General features: G+C 37.5%; 1 protein-coding gene across 6 annotated transcripts in view; it reads right to left on the bottom strand.

Annotated features, from left to right (window-relative positions):
• Positions 1 to 21,955, bottom strand: part of NALCN (sodium leak channel, non-selective) — a 229,626-nt gene that overhangs the window by 124,435 nt on the left and 83,236 nt on the right. The gene's annotated exons all lie outside the window — the stretch shown is intronic.

Below are 21,955 nucleotides of genomic sequence, written 5' to 3'. Positions count from 1 at the left end.
TTAGGAAGACTTTAGGGTATATCTTTTCTTTTGGGCTCATGAAAAAACAACATAGCAATTCATGATAAGCAGAGATTGAATTCCTATTTGCCTGCAACCTCTTGTCCAATGATGAAACACTATTTTAAATTCCCAACTACTGAGAAAGCACTAACAATCCAACAATTTAACAGAAGAGAAGAACAAGAAAAGAAAAAAAAGAGACATAGGAAACAATTTTCTTTATTTTGAAGAAGTGATGGTGAAATAAAATTAAATCCAAATTCTTCAAGAAGATTTTGCTTTTCTGACATGGAAACAGCAAAAATATGTTCATCTAAATTTCTTCTCTAACTTCAAAATACGCATGTGTAAGCATCTAGTTCTGTCATTGGACAACTTTCTGTCAGTGTTTCCAAACAGCATGAGAACCTGGAAAATGAGATTCTAAGAATGCAATTATTCATGGAAGAAAACATTTTTTCAGTGCGTTTTCTTCTTGCTGTCATTATATTTCATGAAAAACACACTAAGATAAAACCCTCCTTAGTGGAAAAGCTTTATATACAGCTAGAGCTCCTTATATTTTCTTGGTACTTATTCCAGCTTTTTATCTTAGTACAATGATTATTATAACCTGTGTGCTTTGAAATTCTTTAGATGGCTGAGCTAAATTTCAGTGCTTTTTCACAGCTTTGGTATTGTTGAGCTGTTTAAAACTTGGAGAAGTACTTGGTCAGCATTAGAAAAATTAGAATACTTCAGTTCTTTGATAACTTCCTTCCTGAACTAAAAACTGCCAGATGTGTGCTTTACGCAATTAAGACAACTCTACCCATAATTAATGAAAATATTTTCCTGGGTCAGACTGGCCATTTGTATGTATTATTGGTTTCAGCAATTAAGGAATTAAGACAACTCCAATTAACCTGGAATTAATGAAAATCTTTTCCTGGGTCATACTGGTCATTTGCATTGATTATTGGTTTCTGATTGCAATGCCTTGCCTCACAGAATACATGAATCTTCTTAGTTACTGTATGTACTGCGTTTGTCTTGGGAACATGGTGTACAGCGTAGTTCAGACTGTCAATTGCTACCTCCTTTGGAAGCCTATATAAATAAATATTAAACATTCTAATAGAATTTCCACCTTTTGATTAGAACAGTTTTTCCTTGCATTTTCTTTGCATAATTTAATTAGCACACTCTCAAACTTGTGATTTACATATAAAAAGCAGAGATTACTTTGAAATAAATCAAATGCTCCATTAAAGAAGTGATCAGATGACTAATTAGAAGCAAAAAAAATATTTTTTGCACTTAGGCTCAAAACCTACTCTCTAGTAAAGTGGCTTCCAATCAAACAAAATTTAACACACAGAGAAGAACCACAGAGGTATTTCTCCCTACCTGAAATAGCATTGGAAACTGCACAATTTAGACTCTATTGCCTTGGGCAGGGGGATAGCAGAGCTAATCAGAGATTTTGATTGCCATTAATTCAGAGGGCAAGGGGCAGTGATTGGCTTTATACTTCCCTTTTTCTTGCAAAGCATCTGGTCTCCAGCTCCACCTACCAGACTACCTTTACTGCAGCTAAGCTGTGATATCCCTTCTTCCTTCAGTAAGGTTAAACCAGTGGTTAGACCAATCTAACCAAAAGGATATGGAAAGACTACTCAGTTTAATATGGCTTGGATTAAACACAGTGGCATCCCAGAATGAAAATACATTGATTGTTTTTAATTGCTTCCATCTCACAGGTAGTAGCAGAAGAAATTATTTACCTACTTGCTAAAAAAGTCATGATGGTAAGGTTGGATTTGGACTGGACCACATAGGAACTGTGTCTCGTAAATCTCCTGGAGATGCTGGAGTCATAGGACAAAGGAGACTGCAACCTTCTGGTTTATTCTAGAAACATCCACACAACTTCCAGTGTGGTTTTTTGGTTTTTTTTTTTTTGTTTTTTTTTTTTTTTTTTTTTTTTTTTTCTCCCAAATAAGATTAAGAAGAGTTCAAAATTTAAATGGCATATAAAAAGAAATAAGCATAATGTGTAGTGTTCATAACTATGGTCATACTTAGAGCATAAAACCAAGCAGGTCCTACAAAAGACAAACCAACAGATGCACCAAATGCAAATCTTTCAAAAGCTGGGAGATTGTGTGTAGAGTGGTACAAGGCAATTTTTGGACTCCTTTCACCATTTCAGCTTCACAGAGATGTGTTAACTTCTGCTTATCTATACTCAGCAAGCTAAAAGAGCAGTTCAGTTGCATGTAGAGCTGATTTGTAACATTGAAAGCTTTAATTCTACCTAAGAAAGAGCTGCTTCACTGAATGCTACTAGAGATGGATGGGATTACACAAAATTAATAGGACTGATCAAGCAGTAAATACAGTAGAGACATACAAGGTAATGTGTGATTTTGGATGAAAATTATAATTTCTGGGGCATGCCCTCAATGACAAGAGACATGGATAGAAAGAAGTTGATTAAGTAAGGGAGAGTAAAGAAAATACATAATTTTCCTTTCCTAAAAATTCCTGAACTCTTAAAAAACCCCAAAACTTCTTCTCCCTATAACCTATAATTTCATAATTTCTGTATGTCCTTTAATGAATTTTACCTTCAGAAATACTTTCTTGGTGTGAAAGCATATGGGGAGGGATTTAATAAAAGTTCACACCAGGGAAGGACAGAAAAGCAGAATAAGAGTAAAGGAGGAAAAATGGGTTTAGCACCATGGTGAACTGTAAGAGTGTTTGACAGAAATGTGGGGGGATCTTGTAGGGAAATTGCTGTTCAAGGGCTTTGAAACTCATTCTACAAAAAGGATTTGTATGAGCCTCACTTCTAGCTCCTGTTCTTCAGCTAATGAGTACATTGTCTACCTGAAAACATAGAGCATTTAATCAGGTTGGGAATTAATAAGAAAGAAAATTAAATAAAACAAGAAGGCAGGTTAAAAGTTTTCCATCAGCACATATACAGCTGTTTTTAAAAGTTTAATTAATAAAAATTCTACAGTTGTGATTTGATTTTGTTATATGCTAAATCAAAATGAAGCAGCTAATTAGTAAACTAAATCTCATCTGGTCTGTGTGGCAAGAGTTTCTATTGAAGTGAACTTCAAAGGATTTCTTTAAAAATATGAGCATCAAACATTTTTTTGAACAACAAAGGAATATCCTTTGATAGAAAAAATGCTGTTGTCCTATATTTGTAACATATAATTCTTATTTGCTAATTCTCAATGGAATTTAAGGTATCTCATAATACTTTAGAAAAGTAGAAGTATACTGTAATTAAATGATAAAACAAACTAATAACATGCCCGACAATATTGGTGCAAGTTCTGCAAATTTAGATGTTTTCTTATTTGAAAATCATTCAGCTTATTTTATTTTTTCCAAATATTTGTAACACTTTTAAAAATTGTCACATTAATATATATCACTGAGTAACATTTTAATCTATAGTCATTCCTAAAAAATGGGAAAATACAGAAATTCTGGATTTTTTTAAAGTGATAGATTGATATAATTTTGACTATATCAAAGAAGAGATTTGTCCTTTTTGAAAACCATCTCTTTAATTATGGAACTGAAATACCTCCAAAACCCAATGCTTCTCATTATGACCATGATGGCAGTTTAGACCTACAGGAAGAGTAAGGCTTACTGAAAATGCATTACCACAATATGTTATTCAGTATTTCCACTGTGAATTCAGCTGGAATCTTAACATTTAAATGACCAAGGTTTTGAGTTATCATCAATGACTATCTTAAAATTTCATGAATCACCTCTTGTTGATGTCTTTTTGTTTTGATTATGAAGCATCTAAGGTGATCAACTCTTATCAGTACATTTAATTGCAAGAGTCATAAGACTGCCAAATAAATTCCATTCCTTCTATGTCTATGTCTATACAACCATACCTATGCATAGCTATCTATTCTTGCCCTCATTCCCACTCCTAATGCTTTTAAGTATTTTTAAAATTAATTTCTAGTTAATATTGCTATCCCACCAGTGCAAAGAATAAAATCATTAAAATTAAAATGGTATCTATCACTGCCCTACATCCCCTTCTAAGCTGCAGTTTTATTCCATTATTCACCCTTTGCACACTGAATCTTACTATTCTTTTAAACAACCAGCAGGATTAACCTTACTGGTTGTATATATAATGATTAATGCTGAACGGAAACAGTGTGTACAGGTTAAGCTGTACATTAATTTACAATGTGGGGAGAAGCTTTATATCAAAAAGGAACTTCATGTAGTTTTCCAAGCAATCTGCAAAAGTAACTACACCAGTTTACCATCCTGTCATTTCAATGATGATGCAAGTTCATAATGTTTTTTGTTGAATATACTTGCATAATCACAATTAAAAAAAAAATAGGTTTGCGGCGTACAACATGAGTCATACATACACTTACCTGTCTCTATATGAAAACACAGCACACTCACATGCTGAAGAGTTTTCTTAGCGGTCAAGAGTTTCAAAGCAGTCAAGTGGATTTAAACATGTAAGTTCCACTTAAGTAATGAAATAAAAAGCAATTCTTGGAATTGCTGAAGCATAGTACATCATTAATTCTGAAAACTAGGCCTTATTCTAGAAATGTGTTCAATGTTAGAAATAGGCAGTAAAGTAAATTTAAGGAACTCCTTTTTTTTCCTTATACTTTTAGCTGGAACAAATAAATAGCTAGTTTCTCCCATACATCCCTAAATCTTCATGTTTTTAAGGAGGAATATTTAGCAAGTGCATGACTCTTTCACATCATGGTTTTTTGTTTTTGTTTTTTGTTTTTTTTTGTTTCAAGAATGATATGCAGCTTTGTTTCAGTCTGCCACTTTTTAATGACTACAAACCCATTATTCTATATTTAAAACATTAGAAATTAAATCCTTCTGCAGAGCAGTCAGTGGCAAAACTCTCACTGAGTTTGATGGTGCAAGGGTTCTATTTCTTCTTTTCTGCGCTTCCCCGAAACAGAAAGGGAAAAATATATGGAGGAAGAGTGGAAAAAGCCCTGTGGTAGTCTCATCTCATGCACTTCCCTCCTCACCTCTTCTCTGAGGAACAGGTAGGTAGAAGAAGATCAAGCATTAGTGTTTGACTCAACTTAACTCTGCAGTACACTGAGAAACCCCCATCAATTTCCTCTCAGAAACCCAGTAAAAGAGCAGTGAATCATCCTCTTTTGCAGCTCAGTGAATAATAACCTGCCTCAGAATATTCAGCTGTAAGACTGACAAGCCAAAGTTGGTATTTCTGTACACATACAGATACACATACAGAACATACATACATTTGCCCAAGTATTATTGCAGGCAGATCTTTCCTGCAGGTTTGGTTTTAGTTTACTCAATGGCAGTCTCAGCTATAATGAACTCCACTCAATTTGCTCTATCCCCTAGGAAGTTACTCCTATCACTTCTTGAAGGGTGCTACCCACTGCCACCTCTAAGTCTCCTGACATAAACTGGAAGATGCTAATGCTGTAATACAGCTATACCTTGTCTGACTTCATCCACATCTGTGCATCCACATCGTTTGCAATCTTCATGTGAAGCATGTTCAGTAGTATCCTTGAAAAAGAAACAGTGCTACCTCTTCCCATGGACATCCTTCTGGACTGGCAGCAGCACAGGAGCCATCGTGGTTCCACAGAGCATACAACAGGCATGAATTCAGCAGAAAAGCAAGAGCCCCACCAGAAAAAAATGGTTCAGATTATTTTCCAGAGGCAGAATATGAGACTGATCACCCATGACAAACTTGCTCAGAGAGCTCTTCCAGTATTTTGCATTGTTTCTGTCCTGTTTCTATCAGTCCTGTGACTGATATACATAAAGTTGTACAAATGTGTACACATGTGAGTGGAGGAGCAAGTTAAGTTCTGATTAAGTGGCAGCAACTTAAAGGGATGAAGGAGAGTAGTTCTAAGCAGTGAAGGTTATGAGCCTTGGCTAAAGACAGATATCACAGACATCACAGAGTTGCTGAACCCTGTCTAAAGAAGAAAGAAATAAGAATTTAAGGGTCTGTGAATAGATCTATTGGTAGTGGCTTCTGCATTATGAAGCATTGGGAAATTTTACTTTGGGCAGAGGGTGAAATGGACCTACTGAGTGTAAAAATAATAAGATTTCTCTTGCAAACAACCTTGAATAGTGAGTGGCAGGGAGTTTTTCAGTAAAAGAGAAATGGCTTAAAGGATACTGAAGAAAACTGAGATATTCATGATGATAGTTCTGAGCCAACAGAATACCAGACTGGAGAGCAAAGGTTTATGCAGCTAAAGAGAGGATGAGGGAGGGAATTGGATGCACAGTCTGCTTTCAGTAATTAGTGTTTCAGTTCTTCCTCTCAGTTATGTAGGATCAGGGAATCAAAGGCCAGAAATAAAGTAGCACAGCATATGTACTGCCAACTCCACTATATTAGCAGTAAAACACCTGAAATCAAGCCCACTAGTGCATATATCTGTTTTCCTCAGCCAAATCTTCTGAAAAGTTTATGACAGAGAAAAGGAAATTATTTATATACATGTCTTGGTAATGGGCAATTAATAAAATGCCACCACATATAATATGTGCACCAGGTGGCATTAATGGCAAAATAATATGTGGCAATTAAAGTATGATGTGTCAGGCTACTATTCAAAGGATGAGGTGAAGATTCAATGAAAATGACTGATTATGGAAATTAATTATGAAAGTTCCTGAAACACCACAATTTAAATATGTTGTGGGTTTAGGCCTACAAAAATGGAAAAATTTGTCACAACTGTTAAGACTGTGTGATTATTAAGAGGTGCCTCTGCCTGAATTAAGATGCAAACAAGACCATATGTCGAAGTCAATAGTGCTGATTGTATTTAACAGTAAAATTTGAGGTAGAGAGACAGAAAGAAATAGAAGGGAAAGGAAGGTGGAGAGAGGAGAAAGAGAGAGAGAGAGATCAAGAAGACAGTCATGACCCATGGATCCAGTAGTACCTCATTGATCCTTTTTCACCCTGGCTTCTTGGTGGTAGAAGGTCCTGAGGTTGTTCAAAACTTGTCACTATTTATACATTAAAGAAATTAATGCTCATTGGCTGAATTATTCCCTTGTCTCTAGTGGTAGTCAGTTTGTATTCTCAGTGTTTCTCATCTTTTGAGTTGTTGAGTTTCTGGGATAGATGGGCCATGAGTTGGTTATTGTGATCTCCCCTTTCTGGAATTACTCTTTACCCAGTCAGAGCTGATTTCAGCACAGTTGCTGAGTTGGCTTTCCTTGTGGCTGCATTTTTATGTCCATTATCAGACATGCATTCTTCTCCCCCAGATTTGTTTATATCCTGCAAGGGCTGAGATTGCACTTGAACAGTAGTACCACCGTTCTCTTATCTCAAACAGCTTGAAGATCTGAATCTACTGTATTGCACTGCAGCCTTCAGCTTGTTAAAATGCATAGGGCAGGTAAAGATGCTGCTCTTCAGCTATTACTTTAAAAATTCACAAAGGATAAAGGATGTAGACTTTGACATGATTGTGCAAATACTCTCTGTAAAACAGCTGCATTTATGTGAATGAAATCATTTGTAAGAAAATATGATTCTGAAAACTCTAGGTACCGTCTACTGATTTCAGTAGGATTTAATAAATGCAAAATACTCGTGAAAATCCAGCATGCATGTTTGCTTACTGGATGCAAACATCCAGTAAGCAAATGGACTTACTTTTTCTTTAAAACTTCACATCAGAAATATATTATTAAGGCCTACTGCAGACAAAGGAGGTAGACTTTGGCTTTAGTGATTCACATGAAAAACACTGGCACACCTGAAACAGGAAGGTAAATACCTGCAATACAATGCAGTCTGTAGAGTGATGGGCACCACTGGATTTAGATCCTCCACTGCCCTCTGGCAGTGCTCATTGCTTTCCATTGGCTCTGTATCACTATGGTCCTACCACTGGTATCTGCTTGGGGCTTAAGGGCACATGAGATAAGTCCAGACCACACTGATTCTCAAGAGTCACCTAAGAGACCCCAAGAGTAACAAAAAGATAATACAATGGAATTTGCTTTAAAAGGTTTCAAAAATCTAAAAATTACTCTAAAAAGAGCAAACTAATAAGCTACAGAGTTGCAGTACAGCATATTCTTTGCAGTCCTAGTGAAAAGAAACCTTTCTTTGTGAAATATTAGAAATATAGAAAATACTGTGGAGTAAAACAACCTGCATGAAGCATACAAACCAAAACCCTGCTAGTTTTGTTCTAAGACTCTGCAGTCTTCCACTTTGCTCAAATCTGTTGTCCAAGCTACAGCTCCAAAAGAAGTCATGCTGCTCCTGCTGCTGCTGCTAACACTTTGATTGCTCTAATTGTGCTAAACACAGAAAAGCCACATGACAATTTAAATACCTGTTTTCAGCTTGATTGGATTTGAAGCACTGGACATATTTAACCCCAGAAGTAAGTAAAATTTTCTAAAGAAAAATTTTCTAAAGAAAACTCAGCTGAACTTCAATTTTAGTGACATTACTGAATAGCTCCTATAATCCACTGACGCTCATGTGACCCAAAATTTCTAAATAAAAATTATGAATAAATATGTACTGACGTCCATTGTTAAAAAGAATGCTAGAAAAATGGTATACTCTGCCTGTTTAGGTCAATGCAAAAAGGCTGAAGTAAAAAAAACAAGGAAAACACTTAACTGAAGCAGTCTTTAAAAGTATTAAAACAATTTGCATATTTTTATTGTAGAAGATTTTTGGCTTATTAATTTGACCATGATGTTGTAAGAACTGAATGTCACTGCCTAATGGGTGAACTGTTGTGGTGGATTGACCCTGCCTGGATACCAGGTTCCTACTGAGCCACTCTCTCACTTGCCTCCTCAGCTGGAAAGAGTCAGGGGAGAAAAAGCTCATTGGTCAACATAAAGGCAACTTAATGAAGTACAAGCAAATGCTGCATGTGAAGGCAGTGGAAAACAAAAGATTTATTCTGTACTTCTTACCAGCAGGTGAAGTCCAAACACTTCCTGGGAAGCAGGGCTTCAGCATGCCTAGCAGTTTCTCTAAAAGACACGTTTTGTAATAATAAATATGTGTGTGTGTATGTGTGTCCTCTGAGGGTTTTCCCCCGGACAGGCTGGGCACCTGGGTGAAGCCCGGAGGACTTGTATTTTAATACATGTGTCCTCTCCTTTCTTTTAGCTTTTATAACTGAGCAGACATTCTATGGTATAGAACATCCCTTTTGTTCTCTGGGGTCAGATGTCTTGGCTGTGTACCCTGTCCAGATCTTGCCCAGCCCCAGCCTACTGGTGAGAGGGAGAATGTTGGAGAGAGCCTTTATGCTGTGCAAGCACTGCTCAGCAGCAGCCAAAACACCTTTCTAACAAAGTACAGCACTATGAGAGCTTCTGTGGGGAAAATCACCTCCATCTCAGCTAGATCCAATATGTCTGTACAGACCTATACTAAAGAAGTTCAAGACTTATAAAAATTCCTTATGCAAAATTTTTTTCTTCTGGAGCAGGTTTTCTGTGGGCCCATTTGAAAATCAGGGGCTACACAAAAGGTTCTACTTTAAACTTGTCAAAAACCAAGAAATACAGAGACTTTGACTAACTGTGACAGCCAATCCTTGTGGCTGGATGGCCAAGCCCAGAAAGTGGTGGTGAATGGAGTTACATCCAGCTGGCAGCTGGTCACCAGTGGGGTTCGCCAGGGCTCAGTGTTGGGGCCAGTTCTGTGTAATATTTTTATCAATTAACTAGACAAGGGGATTGAGCAAACCCACAGTCAGCTCACAGAGGACACCAAGTATGGAAGTGTTGATCTGCTGGAGGGCAGGAAGGCTCTGCAGAGGGATCTGAACAGGATGGATCAATGGTCCAAGGCCAATGGCATGAGGTTCAATAAGGCCAAGTGCTGGGTCTTGCAGTTGGGTGACAACACCCCATGTAGCACTACAGGGCTGGGGACAAGTGACTAGAAAACTGCATGGCAGAAAAGGACCTGGGGTGCTGGTTCAGAGCTGTTGAACATGAGCCAGCAGTGAGCCCAGGTGGCCAAGAAGGCCCATGGCATCCTGGCCTGTATCAGCAATAGTGTGGCCAGCAGGACCAGGACAGTGATCATCCCCTGTAGTCAGCACTGGCAAGGCTACACCTCAAGTCCTGTGCTCAGTTTTGGGCCCTTCACTACAAAAAAGACGCTGAGGTGCTGGAACATGTCCAGAGAAGGGAAACAGAACTGGGGAAGGGCCTTATGAGGAAAGGCTGAGAGAGCTGGGGTTGTTAGTCTACCTGAAACAAGGTTGTAGTGGGGTGGAGACCAGTCTCTTCTCCAAAGTGCCAAGTGACAAGACGAGAAGAAATGGCCTCAAGTTTCACCAGGGGAAGTTTAGATTAGATATTAAGAACGATTTCTTCACAGAAAGGGTTCTCAAGCATTGGAACAGGCTGCCCAAGGGAGCAATGCAATCACCATCCCTGAAAGTGTTCAAAAAATCAGAGGAAGTGAGGGAAATTGTTTAGAGGCGAACATGGCAGTATTGGGTTAATGGTTGGAGTCAATGATCTTAGAGGTCTTTTCCAACCCTAACAATTCAATGATTATATGATATAATTCTGACTTACAAAGGTTTTTGAAAACCTACTGCCTGAGATAAATTCAAAATACTTGATCCTAAATCTCCCTAGAAGATGCCAAGGGCCTGATGTGACCAAGTTTTCTGCTGCAGCAGGGTCTCCTCTAATAAGAACTATTGCCAAGGAAAACCATACCCTTTTATAAGCTTAATCATAAACACCTGTCCATTTTGTCTTTTTGATGTGATTCCAATCTTTTAAGTCTACAGGAAAATTCCATGTTCAAAGTGAGTAAGTCATGCTTTATTTTTTCAAATGCAAATCAGTGAGAACAATAACATGTTTTTTTTCTTTTTTTGTTTAGTTTCGGGAGGTATATTGCTACAAACTGTAGCTAGTAATTTACTTTGGTTGCAATGAACAAGAACAGACAGTTCAGCAAGTAAATAGAAAGCTATGGAGAAGAAACTATGAACTGTATTTAACTCATTGTTAATGTATGTGGTTTGGTATAATAGTCACAAAGAAAAAGACAGGCAGGCAAGAAAGAGGAAGGAGAGAGATTGGGAGGGGGACTGTATACCTTGCAAACTGGCAATATGCATGCAGTTCTGTATCCCCTTTTTTAAGAAATTACTTTTTGATGCATGTATGCAATAGCAGAGAAATAAAAGCATAGACAAAATTACAGTAGGGATCTAATAACTATTAATTAATATTTGCTAATGTCAGAATGTTACCTATGGGAAGATTTAAAAGTTGTCTTAAAAATGACAGCCCTGTCACCAAATACATAAATGTCTTTTTATAGAACTCCTTACAGATATCCAGTCTATTTCCCTTTCTAATGTTTCCTCAGCTTTGGGAGTTCTATATTTATACACAGGCACAAACAAAAAGCAGCCATGTCCCATGGCTGGTGCTTATAGTCCTCAGACACTGCCTGCCCTCCTCTTGTTAGTGATTGCATGTTACAACAGCCTGTGCTCCTGACTGTCAAGTCTTGTTGTTTCAATTATTTGTTTTATTGAAACTGAGCACACATCTCAAAATTGCAACCAATCATCTTTGCACTGTTTTGAGTTATTTCTGCATAATTTCAGGAAAATAATTTCATTAATCTGCAACTGTAATCAATTAAAATGCTGCATTGTTACTTATGTAACTTCCTCCTACAAACAAGTTCTGGAGGCCAAAATGATAAATGGATAAAAAAAAAAGGCTAGACAAGTAGATAGGTGATAAATTCATCAATAGATACTAAATATAATGGCCTTAATTTAACATCCACTTCAGAAAGTCCCTAAATGACTTACTGCTGGAGTGAAAGACAGGGAATGAGGGCATAAATGGGTATCCAGAAATTCAGAGAAGGATGAGCTATATATGCCTGTTTCTGGGACTGGACAATTTTTAAGACATGGCAAATGCATTGTTTATCTACTAGTTTTATGAGCAATGCAGGGTTTCCAGTAATTTATGACATTCCTAGATATACATCCAAAAATGGAATAAGAAGGAAAGCAATGTGTTAAAGTATTATTTTTTTGGGATAGCACCCCAAATAGCCCTTAATCTTATTAAATATGTATTATTGACCAAAATACTGTGAAAAGAAAGTAAAATATTAAAATCTGGATAAAATCAAACATCTTACTAATCTCACCGTGCATTATTGTTTCAGTTCTATAAAATCAAACTGAAATGAAAGTAGACTTCCTAAAAAAATTATGCATTTAAAGGTTTTGCAATTTATTGAAGGCATTCTTTATTTATTAAGACTCTAGTGAGAGATGTGTTAGCTATTTTCAAAGGGTTTGGGTAAGGTTTTTTTTGCTCAGGAACATGGTGCATAAATTTGAATCTACGAAAGAGTTAATCAGATTGGAAAATATATATCCTGCCTTTAGGACACATTCAATTAATATGCATTCTTCTGACCTTTCTTAGCTAAGCATATTGTCACTCAATATCCTGTGAAGGATGTAGTTCTTAGTAAAAGATAGTCAAGACCCTCTACTGCCCTGTATAATTTTAATTAAAATTTGCGGTAAGTTTGGTTTTATTAATTCTTCTCTGGGCTTTGCAAACATTACTGCTCCAAAAATGAAAGGGAATATTATTAAGAGTTCCGCTTCAACAGTTGCATGAGTCTGGGCCTGTTTTTTAGTGAAACTCTACTTATTCAGTGTATTGAGTTATTTAGAATTTAGTTCCTCAACACACTATATTGCGCATTGGGAGAGGAAATATCCTAATGGCTAAGGGAATGGAGAGGGACTCTGGAGATCTGGGTTCAATTTATTATCTAAACACAAATATCCTGTAGACCTTGAGAAAACTACTTAATAGGTTTCTTGCTGTTCACATTCCTTATTGTGGAAAATTTATCCTTGTGAGATTTGGCTACTGTTAAATATACTAACTAACTACTTGAGAGGCACTTCAATAAAATAGGATGGTGTTGATTTGGGAAATAGATATATCTAGCTCTCTAAAGCAGGGAGTGATTGAGGAAAGAATAGCTTGATTTTTGTGTGGTGTGTTTACAAAAATCCCTCCCTAATACACGCTTTAGAAGACACTTAGAATCATAGAATATCTTGAGTTGGAAGGGACCCATAAGGATAATCAAGTCCAGCTACTTCCAGCAACAACCACTTCCCATGGGCCAGTTAGACCTGTTGGGTTTTACTAGTTTGGTCTTTGTATAATGATGCTTACTCCCACAGACCAAGGTAGAACATTGCAATGGTGAATGAAGCAACGCAGGTCTGGTGCTATGTCTGAGCAAACAATAATTCAGACAGAGATACCGTACAGGCTCTGTGCAGAGCCTCTGTAACTTGCTTTGTCTCACACAAATGTGTGGTGCTTGCACCAAACTGCTCAATTAGGTAAAACAAATGGGGAGGTTAACCATGTCTTTACTTCTGTGGCGGCTCATCTACAAAGAAGTTTTACAAAGGAGTTCCAGAATCCCACCTGGTGATAGTGTGTGAGTAGTATGTCTAACCTGTTGGGTAGGTGAGTGACACTGGGATTGCCAAGATACCCCTCTTGTCTCTCCCAGGAGCCTACCTGCCTGTCCTCAGGGTGCACTGCACACGGGCAGAGCAGAACTGACACGCATGGCCAGATATGGGATCTGCAAGGGACTCTTGCATACAGCAGCATAGTAGCTAAAAGTAAATCAAACTAAACCATGACAAGAGGGCAAGAAAAATGGGCACTATTATAGTGCTTTTGAAGAACTTTAACTCAGTCACGTAAGTTTTCCTTAATTTTACAGAAGTGGCTGAAAGTGGTAACATGAAAAATTAGTATGGTTTCTCATTATGACACATCCTAATGCAGGCTGTGGAAGCTTTTATTTTGGTATAATGGTTTTATATTTATTGCATTTTTCTTTTGAGTGTACCCAAAGGTGCTTTGTGGTCTTTTGTTACTTGTTCTCACTGTTCCCTATGACTGGCATTGATTTAAAATATTGATTTTCTTTTCTTACTGAAAAATAATCCTTGTGTTTTCCATTTCAACAGGAACCATTTAGCACAAATTCATGCTGAGGCTCCACGTTGCCACATTATTTTGCTGTTGTTGATATTACTTTAACATATTGTAGTGTGTTAGAACTTCCTGCCTACCATGAGTTACTCCTACAAGCTCAGTAGGAAGCTCTCAGTTCACAAATAAAGAAAAACTGAGGACTAGTTTTTAGAAAAAAAGCCTTGAAAAATTCTTTGGGCATGTATTTACCCTTTAAAGGCACATTGTGTCTCTTATTTTTCTTTTCCTATTAATTTTAGAAGTTGCTAATAACTTTGTCAGTATTTTTTTTTTTTTTTTTCGTCTGCAAAAACTTGTAAAGTACACATACTTATTTAAAGCTGACCTGTAAAGATTCAACTCATATCTTCCATGGAACTGTTGGTATTATTAACACCAAATAATGACATTTTCAGCTTTCACAATACAAAGTTTTGTAATGAACAGAAAAATTCTGAACAGTTTCCCACTGTGGCTCCTGTGGGAAACAACGAGCCAGACAGCAATTCCCTGTTCATGTTAATAGTTTGGGCAAAAATGAAATGCACAGCTGAAGATGGTATGATATTTAGAAAAAGCTTGAGGACACCGTGTCTGATGTGTCAGCATGAATGGAAGTGGTCACTTACAAACTCTATGTGCACTCCTACTCTGACAGTAAAATCTTCAACAGATAAAAGATACAATATTCACTTTTAATCATATGTGCTTCACCTAGGAAAGAAATAGAAGATCACAAAGCTATGATCTGAGCAAGTAAGTGACACTGTTACTATTACAGCACTTTTGAACATATGATTAGTGTCAGAAATTTAAGCATACCTTTTTGCATCAAAAAAGGCCAGTCCTTCATGCTATGTATTATCTCAATTTGTTAAAGAATTCTGTAAAATCACAGAACTCTAGAGAAACCTGAAGGAGACTAAAGGATGAAAAGCAATGTCCAAAGGCATAAAAAAAAAAAAAACAGAGGGTGGAGGAGACATGGCCAGAGAAGAAGGAATTGAGTGTTTTAGCAGTTTCATGATGGATATATTCAATATGAGAGAGAGAGACATGAAGCAAAACAATACTTAGGGATTTTCATTGCAAGAATAACAGAAGAGAATACACAAGTGGATTTTCTCTTCTTCTCTTTCATGGGAAGTAATTATTGGTGAACAAGAAAAGTTGGAAGTCTATTTATATACTAATTTGATCTCTAGTGTAACTTAGGAATCAACAGCAGAAGGTGTGCCTACTCTGTCCTCTTCTCTTTTTACCTACAGTGGCTTTCATTAAATTACATGCATGTATTTCTTCCAATTAACTGGGATCCTCTCTTACAGTGGAAGAAAAATCTTCTCTTTCAGTTTGCTAAAATTAAGTTTTGATTTGAATAAGTTTATTATTTGAGTACATGAGTTTATTCAGAAGATTAACTGATTCCAAATCCTAAATTTCTGAGGCTGCAATTAAAAAATACCTCATCTTTATTTTACGTCCTATTCTCATTTAGAAAGCCTAGAAATTGTATCAGTTGACAGAAGCTTGGACACTTCAGTGATGCACTTAGCATTGAAACAGTACTGAAAACCAACCATATTAGTTTTACTGAGGAGACTTGGGAGCAGAGTATGCCAATTGTAATGTAACAGCAAACTGGTAGTTTTGGTGAGGTAACAACAGAAAATGAGGAGGAATGGAAGGCTCTGCAGAGAAACTAAACAGGTAGGCAACAGAAGAACATACACAATATAATCCAGCCCCATCCCATCTTGGTATCCTCAGTTGTGTATGGGGATATAGTAAATACTGGGAATTATTAAAAAAAAAAAACAAAGAGACTTTCATTGTTTTCTACTTGTACATAGAGTATGGGAAGAAATGGTGAAAGTGTGGTGAATAGTGTAAAGTGATGGATACTCCAATATCTGGCTAACTCTCAGAAACTGGCTGGGGATTCACAAATGAGCTGTTGTTTAATGTGTGCTCAGTTTACGCTTTATGCTATTTCAGATGAGGAAGGTAAAGCTGTTACCATCCTCTGCTGTTTGCTTGCCTCGTTTTTACAGAGGCCTTAACCATAGTAGCAGCTGCAACTGAAGGGACAGTGTGGGGATTGACTGACAAGGACTTTGCTTATGCCAGCAAAGCAAAGCTAATTTATTACACAGTTTATCAGTATTTATAGGTCAATACATTTGTACAAAATTTTCTACTCTGACCCCTTTATCCTGTTCTCCTTTAGGAACACAATCTTCTGATTCTTCTTTTTCTTCTTACGCTAGTAATGTCCTTTGTTATCTCTTTTGCTAGTAAAGTCTTTGTTACATCTTCTTTCATTAAAGTGGTCAGTGTTAGAGTGTCAGAGTGAACAGACATGATGTCTTCACTTCTGTTCTTGCCTTGAGTTTATCTCTCCTTTGGTTTTCACTGTACCAGGGCCAAAAGGTCTGCGGTGCTATGAGTTCAGCTTCTGCAGCTGTCTGATCTCCAACAGGACAGTAAGTTTACTCCTGGGACACCTCAGTTCCCTGTCTTGTCTGGTAATATAAACTGGCATCCACTTCAGTTTATGTTTATAAAACAAGTTATGAATTCAGATGGCTGAAATGATTGCAGTTCATTCAACTGAGGAAGTAGGGGACAGTACAAATACAATGTAAATAAAAGTGGTAAGAACCACTATCCTTTTCTGTTATGAATTAAAAAGATAATCCCATAACACTAGAGTACCAAACATATTTTGCCCATACACTTTTTTTTTTTTTTTGCATACTGTAATTCACCATTTTTTATTGAAAGAGACCAGAAAAACAGTAAGATTCTCAAACACCTTGGAGGCCCTCTGTTGAACTTGAGTTCAACTTGAGTCGGTTTGTCAGTATTCATATTGTACCAGTGGCCCAAAACAGACACAGTATCTGGATTCAGGCTTATTGGTGCTGAGCAACAGGAGGTAATTCTTTCCACACAATGACCCAGGATCCTGTCGACCTCATCTGTTGCCAGGGAAGGCTGCTGGCTCCTGTTCAGCATGCTGCCTACTGAGACTCCAAGAGCCTTTTCAGCAAAGCCCAGCCTCAGCTTTTGCCACAGCTGGTTCCTCCTGAAGTGCAGCCTGTCCTTAGTGAATTTAAGCTAATGTCCCTGCTGGTCCTTTCCCTAGGCCTGCTTACTTCCCCCTGAATAGCAGCTCTGCCCTTAACTGTTTCCTTCCCAATCTTGCAGTATGGACAAACATGCTGCATGTGCCCTCACAGACATTAATCTACCATTTAAAGATGTAATTTTGTGAAGGATTCTTAAATTTTAAATAGATTTGAGGCTTGTCATTTGATACATGTGAAGTAAAGAGCTACCAGAGGTCAGGTAGTGTTTTTCTATCCCAGTTGAAGCAGGCTCATTCTTACAGAGAGTGGGGTTTTGCATTACTCCAAAGTAGGAGGAGAGAGAATGAGACTACCAGAACCTGCCCTTCAGTACTTCAGATTCCCTGTCACAAAAAAATGTCAACATGAAACATTTGGGATAGAGATAGGCTGGTGCATGGGGAAGAGTCTGAGCACAGTCCTGCACTTACATGAGCACCAGAAAAAACAAGTTATGCATTATTTTCCCCATAAAATTATTACCTAATATTCACAGATACCATCTCTAGAAAGGTACTAATATGTTCTCATAAAATCAATGAATCACAGAATAGTTAGGGTTAGAAGGAGATTGTCCAGTCTAACCCCCTGCCAAGTCAGGGTCACCTAGAACAGTGACACAGGAATGTGTCCCTTGGGTTTTGAATGTCACCAGAGATGGAGTCTCCATGACCTCCCCGGCAGCCTGTAAAAAATGTGTTTTGCAAGTTACCTGTTTTGTCTGTGACTTTGGTTCTCAGTCAGGAATGTTACATAACTTATATTACTGGTCCTGTGGACTTAAATTTTGAATTGATTTTAATGTCTTTTAAGAGAAAAGAGGATAAGTCTGCTGGGGCTCCAACACAGACTTTAAACAATTAAAAAATTTACTGTCAGAATCAGATGTAGGGCAGAACTCAGGGGCCATATCCCACAGCAATCCAATGTAGCCATTAAGACTCTGCAACATCAAAATGTTTAAGAAAGGTTTAAGGTTTTATGAAACAAAAAACCCCCACCTTCTCTGGTGAATTCAGTGTTATGCTTCTTTATCTTCATTTTTCCATGTACTGCACAGTTACCCACTGAGACAATATTGCACTATTTTTGTAGCTTGTCTGGATATATACCCTGAAACAATTGAGGAACTAAAGGACACAGGGTTTAGCTGAATTCTTTCACTCCCAAACTTTTTAATAATATGTAATTTCTGCCAGAGTTAGGTTTCAAAGCTAATATCCTGCCAAAATAAGTGTCAGCTTACAACTCGCATAGCTATCTCTTTTGTTTTGCAGATACTCTTTACATATGTTGCCTGGAAGAAGGTAAGAAGAAGTCTCAAATTTACTTATAATACAGCAAATTTGACAGCCAAAAATCAAGTGCATCAAGATTTGTCAGCCAGCCTTTGGTTTTTAATCGGAAATTGTTTGGGGTTTTTTTCCCAGTTACAATCAGGGTCAGTCCCTAAGTTCCAAACACATGGAAGTATCTACTTGTAGAAACTCCTAACAGAGAGAAACAAAACAATGTTCATGGCATAGCTGATCACCTTAAACACACAAGTTAAGATCAGACGTGGCATTTGCAATTCTCATTTACAAATTCTCTTAGAAATTGTTTGTTCTTATTTTCTTTTGTTAAGCAAGAAATGCTTGTTTTCTAATCAGCAATCTCACCAGCATTTTTATGTGTAAAGCAAGTAGTCACTCATCCTAGTTAATGCAGTGGAGGAGGGAAAGGTGGTGGTAGTCAGCCACAGCCTGTACATATGGTTTTACGGTACTGTACTTAAGAGGTAGAAGGCTCCCTATATAACATCCTTTGTCATCCCACTGGGGATATATTTACACTGTGAGTTTGTCTTGTCCTGTTTTGCTCCCAAATTGTAATTCCTCAGTGTGCCATAACACATCCCTAACTCTCAGCATCTTCTGGTGGGGAGCCCACAAGAAAGGAGGAAGACAGGTTGAAAGAACATACTATGTACAGTCCACATCTATTCTGCCCATCTGAGGTGAAGTGTGGAACAGTTTTATTCGATGCACCAAAGCCAATCCTCCAATACTGCCTCCAACAGCCCTAAATCTTCCCCATGAATCATACAACCCATGTACATCAGGCTCAGGTCTTCATGCTACCAAAATCACTCAAGCAGGGACACTGAGAGCCAGTTTCCCAGGACAGTTATTAAATGTTCCCAAAGATGGAGACTTCACCACTTCCCTGGGCAACCTTGCCAGCACTTAGTCACCCTCATGGTAAAAAACTGCTTCTTGGTGTTCAGAAAGAACCTCCCATTGTTTAATGCTGCGCCCATTGCTTCTGGTCCTGTCCATGAAAGAGGATGTTAATGCTTTTGCAGGGTACCAAGGCAATGGAAGTTAGTTTATATATTACATTCCAGCATCTAACTAAATGGGTAGCACAGGACAGCCCCTGCAAAATCTCTTGTTCATGTCAGGGAAAATATGAGTTTGAACTGCAAGAATTGCAGAGATGTCCCCAGTACCATCAGCAACTCGTGATTGAAGTGCTTGGCACTAGGTAGGTCTTTAATCTCAAATGTGTGAAAAATTTCCTCCTGTTAACTTGACAAGTATTTTTCTACCAGAATTTAGCCTGCAAACCCACAAATCTCAGAAGCACAAGTCTTTAAAATCAGGCAGTAGATAGGGCCTGCTGCTTCTATTTAAAACTTTGCTGAGCTGTTGTTTAAATTGTTGCTACGCCTATTTAGTTTCTTTCCTCAATATTATCAGCTGTTATTACTATACCACAACTACCACACAATACCTCTGAACCCCATTAGGTTCCTACAGGTAGCTGGAACCTATCCATGGCTGTGGAGAAACGCAACTCCACGGCACCTAAAACCTCTATATTTCACACCTCTGAGCTACATCATTGTCCTACAAATAGTTAGAATGAACCATTAAATGTGTGTATATACATGCATGGGACATGCAGACATATAAAAATATATATAAGTAAAGTGTACCTAAGAATAAATCTGAGAGCTGCACAGAGGAACTTGGGCGGTTGGAAGCCACCAGTGCTGAGTATTTTAGGGGTTCCTAGGAGCTGGCTGCACAGGCTAGCAGACCAGCCACCTCTCTGATATTGGCCCAGTACAAAAAAAGAAGCAAAAAAAATTGATATAACTGATTTCTATAGTAATTTCCATATGACTTAAAAAAAACCCCTGGACTGAAATTTATTGTAGTCATGCTTTATAGCTCACTGCTGCTGAAGGAAGCAGTTCTCACATTCCTAGACTGCTCCTACTAATGTTCTGGGCCCTTTCTTGTGTCAGAAAAAACATTTATGCAGCTGCAGGGAGTCTGATCAATAAAAAATTCACTCTTCTCCTCCTGCCAACTTTAACTCCATTCCCCAAACAAGTGCATAAATATGATGCCAGCTCAGGAATGTAGTGAGGGGGAAGTATAGCAATGAGGAAGAGTAAGACTGTCTTTGTGCAATTCTCACATTATGATCTGATGCAGAACGAAAAATCCATTTCTCAGAACATTTTAAAATCATTAGATCACCCTAATATGTAGACCAGCAGTTAAAAAAACCACAAAAAGTATTACATCACACAGAATACTTATACTAATGATGCAAAGGTATCTAATGCATGGAAGATTCAAATTATACAAAGCAAGTCTTACAGCTCAACTCTTATTTCTGAAATCTAAAAGCTAGAGTGTGCATAAGACACATAAAACATAGGACAGCAATCCTGTTTACTGCCTCCATGATGACCACACCAATTCAATACAGCTTATTTGTCAAGAGAGACAGTAATGCCAGGAAGGATAAACTTCCTAATGGAAATTAGGACATGGACTTTATATAGTTAATGGACTATTAGACTAATGAACACCTAATGGAGTTCATTCAGTTTAGTGTCTTAAAATGGGCGCTAAAGCACTGTTTCAGAGCTTCTCCTGTTTCATGAAAGGATGAAGAACAAGAGGAAAACTGCTGGTTGAGTGGCAAATATAAAAAGTTGAATGTATGAGGTGTATGTCCACTGGAGCACAATTTACTGCATTCACATGATTCCTAAAAGGGGCAAAAATGCAATGCCACAAAGGTAGACCAGGTAACTCAGATGGTATCTTAATTTTCATCTGAAGTTTTCACTGTGAGTTCAGCTCACATTTTATCCACACACTGTTACTTGAGAACACCACAAATGATGTTCCTGTTGTTGTCAAAATCAAGAATTAAATTTGGGAATATGAATTATCTGTTAAGACATATGTTATAATAAAATATATGGCAGTGGTTTGGCAAAGAAGAGATATTTGAGAATGAACAGTTTGTGGAGGGGATTGAAGGTGCTTGCCAGCTTAGGGTTCAGCAATGTACATCCTGCCAACAAGAATGTGTATTTTAGCTTACACAGTCAACCAAACATAACCAAAATTGCCAGAAAATGCTATAGTAGATTTGGCTTTCTATTCTGAAGTTTGTTTTATCCAGAAATGACATTATTTAACTTACAAATAAAAATTTGAGCTGCTGTACAGTGCTCTGTTCTAAAAATGGGTTTATAAAAACATTACTTATCTTTGTCTTGATTTATTTAAACAATGAGGATAGAGTTTTACAAATTAACTTATATCCAAGTAGGAATATCAAAACTGGAAGTTTCAAACACTGTATGGCTT

Source organism: Vidua macroura, chromosome 2 (assembly GCF_024509145.1).
Source record: "Vidua macroura isolate BioBank_ID:100142 chromosome 2, ASM2450914v1, whole genome shotgun sequence".
NCBI classification, from domain to species: domain Eukaryota; kingdom Metazoa; phylum Chordata; class Aves; order Passeriformes; family Viduidae; genus Vidua; species Vidua macroura.
The sequence above is the reverse complement of the archived record's forward strand: the minus strand, read 5'-3'. Positions and strand labels throughout refer to the sequence as shown.